Below are 16,808 nucleotides of genomic sequence, written 5' to 3'. Positions count from 1 at the left end.
TCTGTTCCGTGTCTTTGATGTGTGGCCGCACTCAGTTGTCAAGAGCCATACAGGAGGAAGAGCAAATGGTTTTAGAACTCACAGAATGCAGCCCCCGCAGTTAGCCCAATCACGATGGGTACACCTCAGCTGAGACATGGCCCCAAGGACTGCATGCCTGAGGACTTCATGCTGTTATGGAGTTCTGCTCTGCTGGTTGCCCTCATTCGCCTTCAATCTAAGAACTGTGTGAAAATTCTAAGGGGCTTCCAGTCCCTCACTGGGGAGTATCTCTGGCACTCACAATAATAATGCTTGATCTTTTTTCAGCATTACTGCTGGAGCAGATTAATAATTCAAATCACCCCCCTAGGAAAGAACTTAGAGATGTAGCTTGTCACCAATGACCACCACCCTTAGAAAACATTTGGAAAAATAAAATTGTTTATGAAGCTAGGTTAAGATGCTTTTGCTACTGGCTCTGATGTAGAAAGTCTTAGGAAACAAAGTGAAGTTCAGAAAGGCACACTTTTATTGGTTAAGCTAGGGATCCTTTATGGTCAGGGAACAAGAACACTGGCAGCACTGGCTGATGGGACTCTCACTGACGCTGGCCTGGTGAGGACTGATTTCTTATGTCCATTTTGCCCTTGGCTTCCTGATATTATTTAATTAGAATTGCTGATGAATAGACATGCATTCTGAGGATTTAAAGTAGATATGCTGATTTTTTATATGAAAGTTTAGATTTGTGATTCTTTTACAATTCTTATAAGATTACTTTTAAAGGTAAATAATAAAATAATTGATCCTTTTTTTGTAACCGCAAATTGCTGCCTGCCAGTAGGAGAAACTGGCTGAGAACTACCTTGCTTGCATACATTTTGTTAATCTATAGCAAGTTGCTTATACTATGGAGGTTTGAACAGACTTAGCCCAGGGAGTGGCACTATTTGGAGGTGTGGCCTTATTGAAGTATGTGTAGCCTGGTTAGAAGTGTGTCATTGTAGGTGTGGGCTTTAAGACTCTCATCCTAGATACCTGGAAGCCAGTCTTCTCCTAGTGGCCTTCAGATGAAGACGTAGAACTCTCAGCTCCTCCTGCACCATGCCTGCCTGGGAGCTGCCATGCTCCTGCCTTGATGATAATGGACTGAACCTCTGAACCTGTAAGCCAGACCCAATTAAATGCTGTCCTTATAAGAGTTGCCTTGGTCACAGTAACTCTTCACAGCAATGAAACCCCGAGACAGTTACGAGTGTACATGGGTTCTTGGGAGGAATTTGTTTTCTTAATCTGTACTACATAATGTACAGGTATTGGGGAACATACTGTTTTTTCATAGTCATTCACTAGAAGAAAACTAAAACATAATCACACTGCAATTTTCTACTGCTTGAAAGATTTTGCTGGGATATATAAACTACTGAAGAGAAAATAAAGTATGGTGTTGGAATACTGCTTCTTTCCCTCATCAACTATGTGCATATTCATACATATGTATGTATGTGTAAATATGTGTATATATATATATACATATATATATAATGTATAATGTATGTGTACAAAGTTTGTGTGGAAATGTGTTGGAACTCTGTTCTATCCATCAAATTTGTATTTATAAAATATATAAAGGTTGTCTGGATATATACTGGAGCTTTTCCATCTACCAACTGTGTATGTAAATCTGTATCTGTCTGTCTGTCTATATGTATGGACGCGTGTGTATATATGTATTTATATGTATGAAGTTACTAAAGTCTGCCTTTTGCTTCATCCACTCAGTGTATACAGGTGTGTAAGAATTTTCTCTTTTTTCTTTTTCTTTCCTGCTGGACCTTAAGAGTTAAAAGAGTTCAGAGTTTTCACTGGCCATGGGAGTGCTAGCCCCAGCAAATTAAGCTTTATTACCTCAGAGAAAAACCTGCTCAATAATTTCTATAATCCCTGGCTGTCATAGAGAGCAGCATCTGTCAGTATCTGGGCCACTCCTCTGTCAACTGCTGTTAGCACTGACTCTCATCGACTGCCTGCCTCAGTTTACTCTATGGTGTCAAAGCTGGTCTTTGCAGTGACCTATATACAGACTAGGGAAGAAGGCTGCTGCTTCATTTATAGGAAAGGACAGGGTAAATCTTAGTCAGTTATGCAGGGCAAAACAGAACATGCTGGAGATGCCACGGTGACAGAAAAACTGAAGTACAATTTTGAAAGCAAGATGGAAGTCTGTATATAGTTTGATATATAGCCTAGAAGGATTGTTTCCTATAATGAGAAAAGCCATCCATCAATATGGCTTCTAGACAGCATGCTCATCACATCTGGAGCAGTCAGAGGAATTAACATTTCCAAGTGACTCTTGCATCTCCCCCAGATAATAAAAGTGTAAGAAGTACAAAGATCTGCACACAAACTCTCCAGGTTCAAATGGAAAGCCCAATTTTGATTTTGCTGAAAAACAAACAAGCACCCCCCCACACACACACAAAATCACAATTAGTAACTGAAACCCATTCATTCTTTGTGTTTTCCTTAATTTGCCTGTAATGTACACTGACTGTGTACCAAGCACTATAGAGGAAATTATAATCATCCTGGTCTAATGCAATTATGATATGCCCCCAGTTTTAAACTCTGTATCCAACAACTTGGCAAAAAAAAATGAATTATGGAGAAAAAAAAAATGAAGAAAGGGAAAAAGGGAGAGAAGGGAGGAGGAGGAGAAGAGCGCTGACTTCCTGGGAGAGAAGGGAGGAGGAGGAGAAAAGCGCTGACTTCCTGGGACCATGAAGCACAGATTTGTTCTACTTGAATTTTCAAGTGTTGTTTCCTACACTGCTTCAATAAGGATAGAAATGAGGAATCACAACACTGTATCGCAGAGAAAGCACCATAGCTGAATGCTGTAATCCTTGCATTGGCAGGCAGAGGCAGAAGAATCGAGAGTTCAAGGTGAATGCTGCCATGTCTGGCTGGGATGTGCTGTCATATGAGTGCTGGGGATCTGGGCTCAATTTTCATGCTGATACAAGTACTTTACTGTCAAAGGCATATCTACAACTCCAAAACCAAATCCTTATGTATGTGTGTAATGATGTGTGATTAAAAACCAATAAATAAATAAATAAATAGTCTGGATTAAATAACATTGAATTTTAAAGCATTATGGTAAGTTCAACCTTCAGTATCATCAACAAAAATTAGAACACATGATGCCTAAATCTTGTTAATCCTCCTGGTTTTCAGTGGGTAAGTGCTTGTCAGAAGCTGAGTTTAAGTCTATTCACCATGAACAGATGACTACTCTGTGCTTGATCTATGCTGATTTTTAAGCTATGGAATATTTACACGAGGAAACAAATTCAGTAAAAATCACCTACAATGACTATGAACATTTTAGTCACTATTAAGCTTTTAATCTTATTATATTTGGATTAAGCATCCTTGATTCAAAAATTGAAATCCAAAATGCACCAAACTCCAAACTTTTTGAGCTTCAACATGGACAGTTCCATACGTGACCTTCTGTGATGCTTCACAGCCAACACACAGGCACACTAGAAGACTATGTGTGTAAGGTATAGATGAACCATACTGAATTTTATGGCTAGACTTGGGTCCTATGGTGTTTTGAATAGATTTGGACCTCATAGATTCATGTATTTGAATGCTCGTCCATAGGAAGTGCCATTGTTAGGAGATGCGGCCTTATTGTAGGAGGTATGGCCTTGTTAGAGGAAGTGTGTCACTGTGGAGGCAGGGCTTTGAAGTCTTAAATACTCAAGCTATGCCCAGTGTAAAACATAGGCAGTCTCCTCTTGGCTACCTTTGTTCGGATTAAGATATAGAAATCTAGGCTCCTGCAGCCTCAAGTCTGCCTACACACTGCAATGCTTCCTGCCACGATAATAATGGACTAAACCTCCAAAACTGTAAATCAGCCCCAATTAACCATTTGTCATGAGATCCAGCTGTAAGGTACCTATTTTTCTCAATTAGTGATCAATGAGGGAGGGACCAGCCCTCTGTGGAATGTGCCATGCCTGGGCTGGTAGTCCTGGCTTCCATAAGAAAGCAGGCTGCACAAAATTTGTGAAGCAATCCAGTAAGCAGAACTCCTCCATGGTCTCTGCATAAGTTCCTGCCTCCAGGATCCTACTCTGTTTGAGTTCCTGTCCTGGCTTCCTTCAATAATGTATAAGTGTAAGCCAAATAAATCCTTTTCTCCCCAACTTACTTTTTCGTCATGGTGTTTAGTAGCAGTAAAAGAAACCTGAACTAAGACATAGTCTAACTTTACCTTCAAATGATGATGTTTTAGAGAGTTGTCATGTGACACACCTCTATCACCTCAACTTCCAACCAAATACTTAAATGTACAATATTGTTTTCAGTCACATACTATGAAAACTGGCATTTGTTGGCTAATTATTATCAAAATCCCAATGCAGAATCTGATGAGGCTCAGAATTGGACTGCTAGCAGCACCTTTCCACTAAACCTCACCCCTGTGTCATCAACTAAAGTGCTCGCCCTGGTAAATCAATGTTGATCTGAACTGAATTACAATACTGAATTACATTTGAATTGTTAAGGTTTTTGTAGTCCCATTTGTATTTAACCTGTAACTTTAATAATTGTATTTTGTTCAGATTTATAAGCATTAGATTATATGTAGTTTTATCTCCACGCATAAATAACACAGTAGTAAAAATAACTGCGGTCAACACTGGAAGTCCACAGGAATTATTTATTACTCAAGAGCGTGGGCTGTAAACCTCCAGTTCTCGGCTTAGGGACCACTGCTACGTGGCACACATTAGCTCTGTCAAGGATTTTAGAGAAAAGAAGGACAGGAAATGTAGGGGTGACTCAGGGGTGAAGAGCTCTTGCTGATGATCCTCCAGGGGATCGGATTTCCCAGCACCTACATTGTGTGGTTATAGCGCCTGTAACTCCAGCTGCGAAGGATCTTCTAGCCTCTCAAGGAATACGCACACTAAAACAATAATAAAATATGTCTTTTTTAAAAGCTAGAGAAACAGAAAAGAAGCATGGTGCCATGTTGGTTTAAATGTTATTTTTCTTTATTTCAAAACAGATTTTTTTCTATGTCCTTGCTTCTGATTTGTTTCTCAACCTCTAAGCTCTGTGTAGCACGGATAGCTCTCTCTTTCAAGGACATTAGAAGTAACCAGGGAAAGGACCTGTTTCTGTAACAGTTATGGTGCTGGACTGTTTTCATTTTTTCTTAAATAAACTGTCAGTTTTTAAGGAGACAGGCTAGTGTCCGTGTTTGTTCCAAGTGGGAAGCTCAACAAGAATGTCTGCCAAATGAAGAAAGCATCCATGGAAGGCTGCTCTTTTGACTCTCATCATTCTTGTCTAAATCAAGAATCAGAGATGCTCTATGGGGAGTACACTTGTGGACTAGTTAACCACAAGTCCTCTGAATACTAAGAATAAACACCTTAGAGATGCTACGCACACTCGTCTACTCCAGTCACATCCAAAATATCGGGGATAAAATCCTGATAAAGGATAAGAGGCAATAAGATTCCAAAAGGAGTTCTGTGCCTCCTGGATTTCAGACAGTCGCTGGTATCCCCTAACTCAGACGTGTTCCAGATTAGTCTCTCCAATCATCAACACAGCCTCATATTTAGGCATAAAGGTACCCCAAGAAATGACTCGTTAATGGCTAAGATTGGGTACTGTTTTCTGGCCAGCACAATGTTTCCAACTGTCCTAGTTTAATATCAAGCTTGCAATTTCTCTCAAAGTATCTGCCTCGCCAGAGCTAGCAACAGAGGTCGAGTACTTTCCTTAGGACAATAGATAGTTTACAATAGTTAGAAATGTTTTGCATACTAGAGAGTAATGAAGGGTTTCCCTCACTCAAGGATGTTAGCTAAACGTGTTAGGTTGGAACTTCTTACTGCCTGCCCCCAGCTAGACCCAGAGAATTAGCAGGAAAAGCTAGATTGAAACCAATGACCCCCAGCAAGAACTAGAGAATTAGCATAGGAATATCAAAGAAAATTAGCATAGGAATATCAAAATACCTCAACAGGGAGGGCTCCATTCCTCTTCCTCCTGCTTCACACCTAGCTACCAGACCCTGCTGACCTTGATGTCTGGTCATTTGCCTACGTGACTCTTGTAATTTGTCCTGCTTGCTGTATGCTACTTAAGCCTGCTTTTCACTTTGTATACTAGGACTGGGAGAAGAAGAAAGACTTGGACTCGCATGCAGGACTAGCACTAGAACTTAGATGGGCTAGGACTCAGATTATGCAATCTGCAGTCCCCCGGGTCCAGAGCGCTTGGGCCCCGGGGGATGCAGCACCAGTTCAGAGGAGATAGCTGCTGCTTTAGACCCAGTATGTTTCAGATAGCCTCAGATGTACCTCAACTATTGAGCTGCCAGATTTACCATCTCTCTTTTGCAATGACTGTAAAAGTCTGATGCCATTTCTAAGAAATACATTTAGATCCTATACTTCATGTGTCGTCTCTGCCATCATTTCTTCGCCTACACCTTGTTGACCTGACTAGGACCCCCGTTTCTCCTGCGGGTTGAGGGAGGCCCAGATCAGCCAGCCCGTGGCATAGAGAGACTCTGAATAAGAGAAATTATAAAATGGTATGAACAGTGTACTAAAATTTTCCAGGAAAAAACTAACCATGAACCACTTTTATCTTCTTTTCATGTAAACTACTAACTAAAAAACAACAATCACATCAACCCAAAATGATAGTCAAATGCTAATCTAGAATTAAGTATACAAACTGAAAAACAGCATTATTTTGCTTGAAATACTTAAATACTACTTAAACATTTAAGTGTATTACCTAAAAGTTTTAAACTTAACAGTTGACAAAAATTGAAAAGACTCTATACCTCCCACCATCAAATACCATATTTTAAGAAAACAGATTTATTTTTCAGTTTCTGGGTGGTACAAAACTAGAAGCCAGAAAACATTCCTTGCTTCATTCTTAAGAATTGATGAAATACATCTGCAAAAACAGTTTGAAAAGCCGAGCTTGCCAAAAAAAAAAAAAAAAAATCTTGAAGTGTTTTCTCATTTCCTCAATACTCTTCAAGAGAAAGCAAAGTGAAAGCCAATGAACCTTTTGAGAAGCAGCTTCAGTGGCCGTCAATCACCCATACACACAGCCACACAGCGAGCTGTAACAACACAAGTGGACAAATAACTAACGCCATGAAGCTGATGGTCACACAGAGTCTTACTCAACACCTAGGCAAGCAACAATGCTCCTCCTGCTTTCCCGTTCAGCTGGAATCCAACTGAGTCCTGAAAAAGAAATTATCTTTTCTTCCAAAGTATAAACATAATTTCCTATCAGCAGGCTGTCCAATGAATTAAGTCAATCTCTAGGACACTACTTTAGTTTAGCTTCAGCAGTAAGAAGTATTCAGAGCTAAAAAAGGGCATTTCTGTTGTATCTTGCTACTCTGGCCAAAATCTAATTTCCTGCTCGATCATAGAAGCCATATGATGCCAAATGAAAGGAAGTCAAACTCTGGCAATTAAAAAGAAACACAATAAACTATCATTCACAGTTCTAAGGATCTAAAAAGCAAATGAGAATAACGTTTAAAAAGAAAAATACGATGAAGGTTTCCATGTAGAGTGAAAATAAGAAATATAAATGGAAAACAGCTTATCAATGCTAGGATCATAACTAAGCAAATTTAGGTACTAAAAAACAAACAATGGGGCTGGTGAGATGGCTCAGCGGCTAAAGAGCACTGACTGCTCTTCCAAAGGTCCTGAGTTCAGATCCCAGCTACCACATGGTGGTTCACAACCATCCATAATGAGATCTGATGCCTTCTTCTGGTGTGTCTGAAGACAGCTACAGTGTACTTAGATATAATAATAAATATATCTTTTAAAAAAACAATGAAGGGAGCGTGCTATGGCTGCAGAAGAAGATGAGTAAAAGGAATTTTTTAAATGTGAGTTCAATTAGAAAGACAATAATGTGAAGACAAAAAAGAAAGCTAGAGAGTGAGCATGCCTGAAAGACCCCTAACTAGATGGTGGGGGTCAGAGTACGGAGGGAACAATGATTTCCTGGGCTGAAGGCATGCATAAACCATATGAGGAACACACCCCATGAGATAAGACTGGATCTGTGTAAGGTCCTGGAACATTCTGTGCTGTAACAATTTTAGCATTGCAGAAATCAGGTGGCTAGATGATTAGTCTTCTGTTTGTAATCCTCATTGTATGTATATAAAATTGGCCAATACAGAATGTGTGCAAAAAATGTAAAACCCAAGTTTCGAAGAACAAAGTATCACATTATAGAAAAATGATGAATAAACTGATAAGAATTATTGTTTATGCTTTCTGTTTTGTATTCTGTTCATTGACTTCAGAGTATAAGATCTAATTTCACATCTTTATTACTGTAGTGTTGTACAGACTATTGAATCCAAGTTAAAGAAAGCCGCTAGCTCCCAAGAGCTTTAATTTGCCCAATGTTACCTTCACAACAATGTATAGAAGATGCATTGATGATGGTAAATTTTGTCAACTTGGCTAGACTAAGGTGCTCAGTTGTTTGGTCAAAGGCTAGGCTGGTTCTTGCTGTAGAGGTAAATTTTTATTGCTTCTATTTATTTTTTTTACAGTCTAGTCATCATCCTCCTCTGACAGTACCTTATCCCATTCCTTCCCCCAACCCCCCCATTTCTAAGAGGATGTCTCCACTATCTAAGAGGATTGTCTCCACAACCCCTACCAGATTTCCCCATTCCCTGGGGCCTCAGGTCTCTCAAGGGTTAGGCGCATCTTCTCTCACTGAGGCCACACCAGGCAGTTCTCTGCTGTATATGCCTCGGACCAGCTAGTATATGCTGCCTGGTTGGTGGCTCATAGTCTGAGAGGTCTCAGGGCTCTGGGTTAGTTGAGACTGCTGGGCTTCCTATCGGGTCCCCCTCCTCCTGGAGAGGTACTTTTTGAATGTGACAACATTTGCAATCAGTTAATGTCAAGGAAAACAAGTCTCCACAATGTGAGGGAAGTTTATCCAAGAGGTGAAGAAATCGAAAGCAACAACAGTCTTCTGAGACTGAGAATTTTGTCTCCAGACTGTGACATTGAAATTTTGAGTGTATAGTTTTCAGACTCAACACAAACCAATAAATCTTATCTGAACTTATACTCTGGTAGCCAGTCCAATAAACTTCACATTGCCAACCCCACAGAATGCACAAGTAATTTTCTTAAAATTATTCTTTATAAGTGTGTATATATATATATATATATATATATATATGTACATATTCATATGTGTGTGTGTGTGCATACATATACAACAGTCTGGATCTGGGGATATTGTGTCATCGCTAAACTGCTTACTGTATGCAAGCCTGAAGACCTCAGTTCCAGTCTTAAGTGTCCACTTAAACCTGGACATTCCATCTAGCTGAATTGGTGTGCTCCAGGTTCAGGGAGAGACCTTGTCTCAATAAGTAAATAAATAAATAAAAGAGCAAGCAAGGAGGGAAGAAAGAGGTAAGGGAGGGAGGATGTGAGGAACAATTGAGGAAGGAAGACACCTAACATCAAGTTCTGGCAGCCAAACACCCACACACATATACATACACTGTGTATAAAATAAAATGAAATTACATGACATATATTTATATCTCTATGTATATTTCTCTTTGTGAGCATATATATACTATATAGATAGAATAGAATAGATGATAGATAGATAGATAGATTGATTGATTGATAGATTGATAGATTGATTGATAGATAGATAGAGACAGAGAGATGGAGACAGTCAGCTCTAGAGATGTAGATGTCGGTATAGATATAGAGCCCCAAGGAAATCCCCAAGAATCATAGACTACGGCCAAAGCTATTGGTTACTCTACACAACCTAATGGTAAGGCCCTTTTGCTAAGGACAATAGTCACTGAGTCATATATATGTCATTGAGGCTGAGCTGGTACCCAGCTAGAAGCTTCACTCCTACTGACTAGTTTTCATGGTACTGGAAGGCACTCTGCACACTACCAGAGGAAAGTGGTCATCATTAATCTCTCCCAGCTACAAATCCTGAGACCTGTAGCAGTGATCTTCCTGCAAGATATACTATTCAGTAGTGGCACAGATGTTATGGAAGTGACCAACCACTTTCTAAAATTGTATTTAAGGCCCACTCCATGAAATGGAACCCATAAATGACAGTGTTAACATGGCCAAGAACCTAAAACTATATAGGTCATGGACCTAAAGGGAAATATAATATTATCATTCTGCTAAAAGAACATAGCAATAAAATGACTCTTGATAACATACTGCTATGTTCATAAATCAATAACTTGCTCAGCTCTCATCAGAGAAGGTTCTTCTTGCAGTACATGGAAACTTAACAAAGAGACCCAGAACTGCACAATGTGCAGAGTAAGAAACTTTGGGGCACTTAGTCCTAAATGAGCTGTTTTCATCAAAGCCTTCCCTTCAAGGCTCAGGAACATATGCGGAAGAGGAGGCAGAGAGATTTAAAGAGCCATAAGTAATGTATGAATCCATGGTTTGCAACTCCATAGGAAGAACAACAATATCAACCAACCAGACCCCACAGAGGTCCCAGGGACTAAACCACCAACCAAAGAGTACACATGGAGGAACCCATGGCTCCAGCTGCATGTATAGCAGAGGATGGCCTTGTTGAGCATCAATGGGAGGAAAGGTCCTTGGTCTTGTGAAGGCTGGATGCTCCAGTGTAGGGGAATGTCAGGATGGGGAGGTGGGAGTGGGTGGGTGTCCCCTCATAGAAGCAGGGGGAGGGGATGGGATAGGGGGCTTCCCAGGAGAAGTGGACCGGGAAAGGAGATAACATTTGAAATGTAAATTTAAAAATCCAATAAAAAAATTAAAAAAAAGCAGACCACATCCTGTGCAGCAGAACACTTAGTTTACATTTCTAAATTATATTTTGAAGCAAATAAATGAATTTTATGTGCAACCATGAGAGTCATCACATAGAGAATTAGAACTAAATGAAAATGGGCTAACACATTTACTTGCAAGGGAACAGAAAAGAAGACACCAAAATGAGGATTATAAATGGTAGCAAGCCCTTAGTGTGTATAATGGCTGACATCTGCAGAAACTGAGTCTGTCTAAGAAGAGTTTATCTTGTTTTAGAAGTTTCTTTTTAGTTCATTTATCTTGAATTAACATCAACAGAAGTATTATTTACTAATGATACATTCAGCAGAGGGATAAGCACCCTAATTAAACAAAAACACATGATAACATAAATTTAGAAACAGTATAGGATGTGGGGAAAACCTAATTGGATAGAAAATAGTTCCAAGTGGCTTCTAAGCATGTCCAAAGCCCCTAAAGGACAAATCTGCATTGTAATTAGATTTGTAATCATGAATTGGCACCTGCTCCAATTCATGTCAATCATTTACTCAAGAAAACTGTTTATAAACAAAGAAACTGCAACAATACCTTGAGCCCAAGATCCTTGTCTTCAAGGGCAGGGAAGTAAATAAAAAAGTTAGGAAGTCTCAAGTATAGGATGAAAGCACATCTCCATTCTTGCCACCACAGGAGGAAGACTTATAGTAAACAATGCAAGAAAACTTAAACAAGGGAACTGCTCAGGAAGAATGCACCAGCTCCATGGGAGCTCAACAAACTGCCAGCTGTGGTCTTTGACTAAGCGGGAGGCACAAACTATCAAGAAAGTGAATTGTTGAAGAGAATATACACATGCATATCTATGAAACACAAGTCTAAAACTTGATAAGTATATTTGATAAGTATATTACTATTTGACAAGTATATTACTCATAACTGTTATCGTAGATTAAACCTTTAAATAGTTTGTATCATTTGAAAAGAACAAAATTACTGCAGACAAGTGTCCTCGATTCAATTACATGAGACACTGGTAAATATGAACTTATTGGAAGCTCTAAGAAAAAAATTGAATTTCAGAGGAGGGAAGAAGAGCGTTTCTAAAAAAGGGATTTATAAAACAATGAAACTATTTGGGTCACATTACTAAGAAGGACACACCTGGACAGGTAACCCTAAATGATGTCAAAAAGAGTGTGGAGGAGCTGGGTACCCAGTGTCTGACTGCAGGGAGGAGGTCCGTCTGGGAAGACGAGTCAGCTCAAACCACCTCACAAAAGGAGTGGAGTGTGTAGGAGTGCATTTGTGTGTGTGTGTGTGTGTGTGTGTCAGGAGCAGATGAGAAGAGAAATATGTAAATCGTATAAATTGCATAATAGGCTGTGTAAAGATTTTGTGAGAAATGGACAATACCAGGAAAGAGCAGGTCACCCTGCCAGGACTCAAGCCCGTTCTCCATGATAGACCTGCTTACTGCTCCCGTGGCTGTTCGTCTAGCTGGTCCGTGGTTCATGCACTATCCACAGTTTGCTCTTAAGACAGGGTCTCACCATGAGGTCCTGGCATGCCTGTGACTCACTACGGAGTCAGGACTGGTCTCACACTCACAGAGAACTGCCTGCCTCAGCCTTTTGCATGCTGAGTTTAAAGACTTGTACCACCATGCCCAGACAGTCTCAATACATTTTTTTGACACAGGATCTCACTGTGCATTTTATTTTCCCCGGAGTTCACTGTGTAGTCCAGGATGGCTTCCTGTTTTGAACTCCTGCCTCAGCCTCCTAAGTACAAAGAATACAGGTTTACACAACCCTATCCAGCGTGCTCACAGGTTTTATTTCAGCTTCTATAAGTTATTGAGAATAATCACCAGCCGGGCAGTGGTGGCGCACGCCTTTAATCTCTGCACTTGGGAGGCAGAGGCAGGTGGATTTCTGAGTTCGAGGCCAGCCTGGTCTACAGAGTGAGTTCCAAGACAGCCAGGGCTACACAGAGAAACCCTGTCTCAAAAATAAAAAAAAAAAAAAAAATTAAAAAATAAAATAAATTGAAAAAAACAGAGAATAATCACCATAGGTCTTCAGACTTTCACCCACCAAACCTGTCCAGACGTTTGAGTGTACATGTTCTCTGACCTAAGAAAGCAAGGAAACTTCAGAGACATGTAGTCCAAAGCCCCGGAAGATCCAGAGTAAACAGAAGAGCTAATTTCTACCAAAGCCAAGTAAATCAAGAAAATAGAGAAACACAATAACATTTAATGAGTGGACGCAGAGAGTAAGTATTAATACAAAACTCTTAACCGAGGAAGGGAAAGGAGCGGCAAGTACTGAGATCAGTTTAGAACACTGAGAGATGAAGCAGAATCACCACTACGTCACAAAACAAAAACTCCAAAGGGAGTTTTAAATTAATTAAATTAATTAAATGAGTGTTAAAATTTAACTTTTTTACTAGATATTTTTTTAATTTACATTTCAAATGATATCTCCTCTCCTAGTTACCCCTCCAAAAAAATATCAAAAACAAAAACAAAAAACAAACCCTGCTCCCTCCCCCCTCTCCCTGCTCACCAACCCACCTTCTCCTACTTCCTGGCCCTGGCATTTCCCTACACTGGGGCATAAAACTTCACAGAACCAAGGGCCTCTCCTCCCATTGATGACCAACTAGGCCATCCTCTGCTACATATGCCGCTGGAGCCATGAGTCTCACCATGTGTGCCCTTTGGTTGATGGTTTAGTCCCTGGGAGCTCTGAAGTTACTAGTTAGTTCATATTGGTGTTCGTCCTAAGGGGCTGCAAACCCTTCAGCACCAAGTGGATGTAGGTGCCTGAGAAGGCCAGAAGGGAGCATCAGATTCTCTGGAATTGGAGTTACAGATCCATGTGGGTGCCGGGAACTGCAAAAGTGGGATGTACTCTTATCTACAGAGCCCTCTCTCCACTCCCACATTTAATATCAAGTCTTTACATTGGCAACCAGAGGATCATTTAGCATTAAACTTAAAGACTTTTATTTTCATGAGAATATAATAAAATTAAATCATGACTAAATATTCAAAAGGCTAAATTTCAAATGTTCAGTCTAATTATATACTTTTAATTAGTTTTATAGTCATCAATCATAATTTGCAGTTTATTCTAGACTATGAATAAATCATTTCAAATGTCCTAAGAGATAAACAAAAATGTTTGCTGCCATTTTAAAACATTTAAATTTTCAAAATTTTGCAACTGCTTTAATTTCCATTTTTTTATTAAAGTATATTCAGATAAGGCATTTTAAAATACAATTACATGTTTTAAATACTTCAGATCATTACTAACAACAGCAAAAATTATGTGAATACTTTCATTCTAATAATGAAATTAACCATTTTGTTAAGAAGAAAGAGAAATGTTATAAAACAAATTATGGTTCATCCATGATATAGAACTATCACTTCTCTAAAAATGCTAACATAATCAGGATACCTAGGCATGCATAGTTAAGTCTAATTTTAAAATTCTATTTTCATATGCACATACATGCCTGCACACGCCTGTGTTCATGTGTGTAGCACGTGTGCACTATGTGAGTGCATCATGCCCTAATGGGTTTGGGGGACTGAAGCAGACGGTAGCAAGCATCCTTACCTGCTGAGTCCTTTAGCCTGCTTTCAGTCCAAGATTCTTAAAACTTTTCCTAGCTTACAGTCATACAGAAACTATAATTTTTTTGATTTATATTTTCAGTTTTGTTGTATAAGGCTTATTTGCCAAAATAGGGAAGTAAGACATGTTTCATTTACCAGTTAGTTTGTTTAAAAGTAAACATTGGGGGCCATCAAGAGTAAAGACACTTGCCACTGAGCCTGACTTCAATTCCTGACCTGAATTTGATTGCTTATAGAAGGAAAGAATAACTCCCAATGTTGTCCTCTGAACTCTACACACAGCACGGCACCTGTGCACACATACTGCTAAATAAACGAATGTAACAAATAGAGAGATAAATGAATAAATTAAGCATCTGCCAAGTGTTAGGGTACACACTGGTATTCCCAGCATCTGGGGAGATAGAAACACAAGGAAGGATGAGAAATTCAACATCGTCCTTAGCAATACTCAAGGGCAGACTAGGCTACATAAGATTTTTGTCATCCCCCTCCTCCTATGGCAAAAAAAAAAAAAAGTCAACATTTAAATATAGGCCATTTGTGGGCCTATGTTAATACATTTGCCTGGACTCTGCAATTGTTAGGGAGGTATCCGATCCTGGGTTGTATGAAGCCCCATTCACAACAGGATCTAGACAAATGCCAGGGTGTGGTGGTCGTTGACAGTACAATAACATCCAAGCCTAGTGACCACACCTGGGTGTTGTCTTCATTCTCCTGGAGTTTCTTACTGGTCCGCTGAGTACATTAGTCTCATCAGACTAATCATGATACCATGGAACCTAGGGCCAGGACTGGAGGAGCTGGTAGTGTGATGGCAATTGAAATGAAACTCATCACATTAACCCTAAGGCAGCTACTGAATCACACTCTTATTACTTTTAATAGTTTTTCAGTTAGTTTTTGTGAGCCTTTTAGATAGATGATGCTATAAAATTCCAATAGTGACATATTGCCTCCTGCATTGTAACATTTACTACTTATGTTGCACTTTATTACACTGAATCCCCAACCCAGATAAATGGCAGTGATCACAGGTGTCCACCTTGTTAGTAGCCTGCTTGTATTTCCCTTCAGCAGTTTACCACTAAATATGATGTTAATGTTCCTCAAAATTTCTTCTTTTTTAACTTTTATTGCATTATGATGAGAAAAGTTACATGATTTCAATTTATCTGAATATTTAACATTTAAAAACATATTTTAAGTGTATAGAATTAAATCACATTCTTGTTTCCATTTTGTACCTCTACTCCTCCCAGAGACTCCCCCTTCAATACCTACAATTTTTTTGTCATAGTCCTTAACATTTATAAAATATTATAACAATAAAAATGAGTATTATAAAAGTTGTTTGATATAAAACAACAATCAATTTAATAGCCTTATGTAGTAGATGCTCATCTACAGCAATAGTGAAAATATATTTTTCTCAATACAAATTTTAAATAACTCCAAACATATTAACATCACTACTAGTATTTTCCTAAATGAACATAAATATATAAAGTCTTTTTGTTTGTTTGTTTTGTATTTAGTAGAGTTTAAAATCTTGGCTTTTACTGTAGTACAAGCCCAAAATAAGAACAATTTTCAGACATTGGAGTTCATTGTAATAAGGCTGTACTTCAATGACCCTCACATCACCAAAGGATTTTACCTCCATCGTAGCTAAGCTGAGAGTTGACAGCTCTGTTGCACCAAGAAATGAATTGTAGGCACGATTTTTGGATGCAGACTTCCTGCTATGGTCAAAGATATTTGACTTAAGTGAGTGACTTTATTCTCAGCCCACAGAGAACAGGTTACATTCATTTAAGAAATGGTGTATGTAATAAGATGGTCTATCCATAAAGTCATTCAACAACTATTTCAATAAACAATGGTTCTGCTTAGAGGGTGGCACAGACATTAGGTGGGGGTAAGAATTTGGTTCATTAGCTGTGATAATTTGGGAAAGCATTCATCTCAGAGAAAGAGTAACTTATAAAATCCTCTTCTTCAAACTTGATACAAGAGTTACAAACGTCAAGCAAAACATTCAGTCTCACTCTTTGTTGTTTTCTTAGGAGTCACCTCCCAAGTTAATCGTCTATGTTTCTTTTGGGTATATAAATATTTTTGAAATATATAAGCTGTTCTGAAAATGATAGTATAGTGTAAAAACACGAAATAAACAATACTACTAATAGAGAGGCTGAGATAGGAGAAGTGAGATTTCAAGACCCTTATGTTGT

The 16,808-nt window shown here is 39.0% G+C and overlaps 1 protein-coding gene across 1 annotated transcript in view; it reads right to left on the bottom strand.

Annotated features, from left to right (window-relative positions):
* Window positions 1-16,808, bottom strand: part of Acyp2 (acylphosphatase 2) — a 159,858-nt gene that overhangs the window by 65,726 nt on the left and 77,324 nt on the right. The window lies entirely within an intron of this gene.

The sequence above is a fragment of the Mastomys coucha genome, unplaced genomic scaffold (assembly GCF_008632895.1).
Source record: "Mastomys coucha isolate ucsf_1 unplaced genomic scaffold, UCSF_Mcou_1 pScaffold22, whole genome shotgun sequence".
Taxonomy (NCBI): Eukaryota; Metazoa; Chordata; class Mammalia; order Rodentia; family Muridae; genus Mastomys; species Mastomys coucha.
This window is presented reverse-complemented; position numbering and strand designations above follow the sequence as displayed.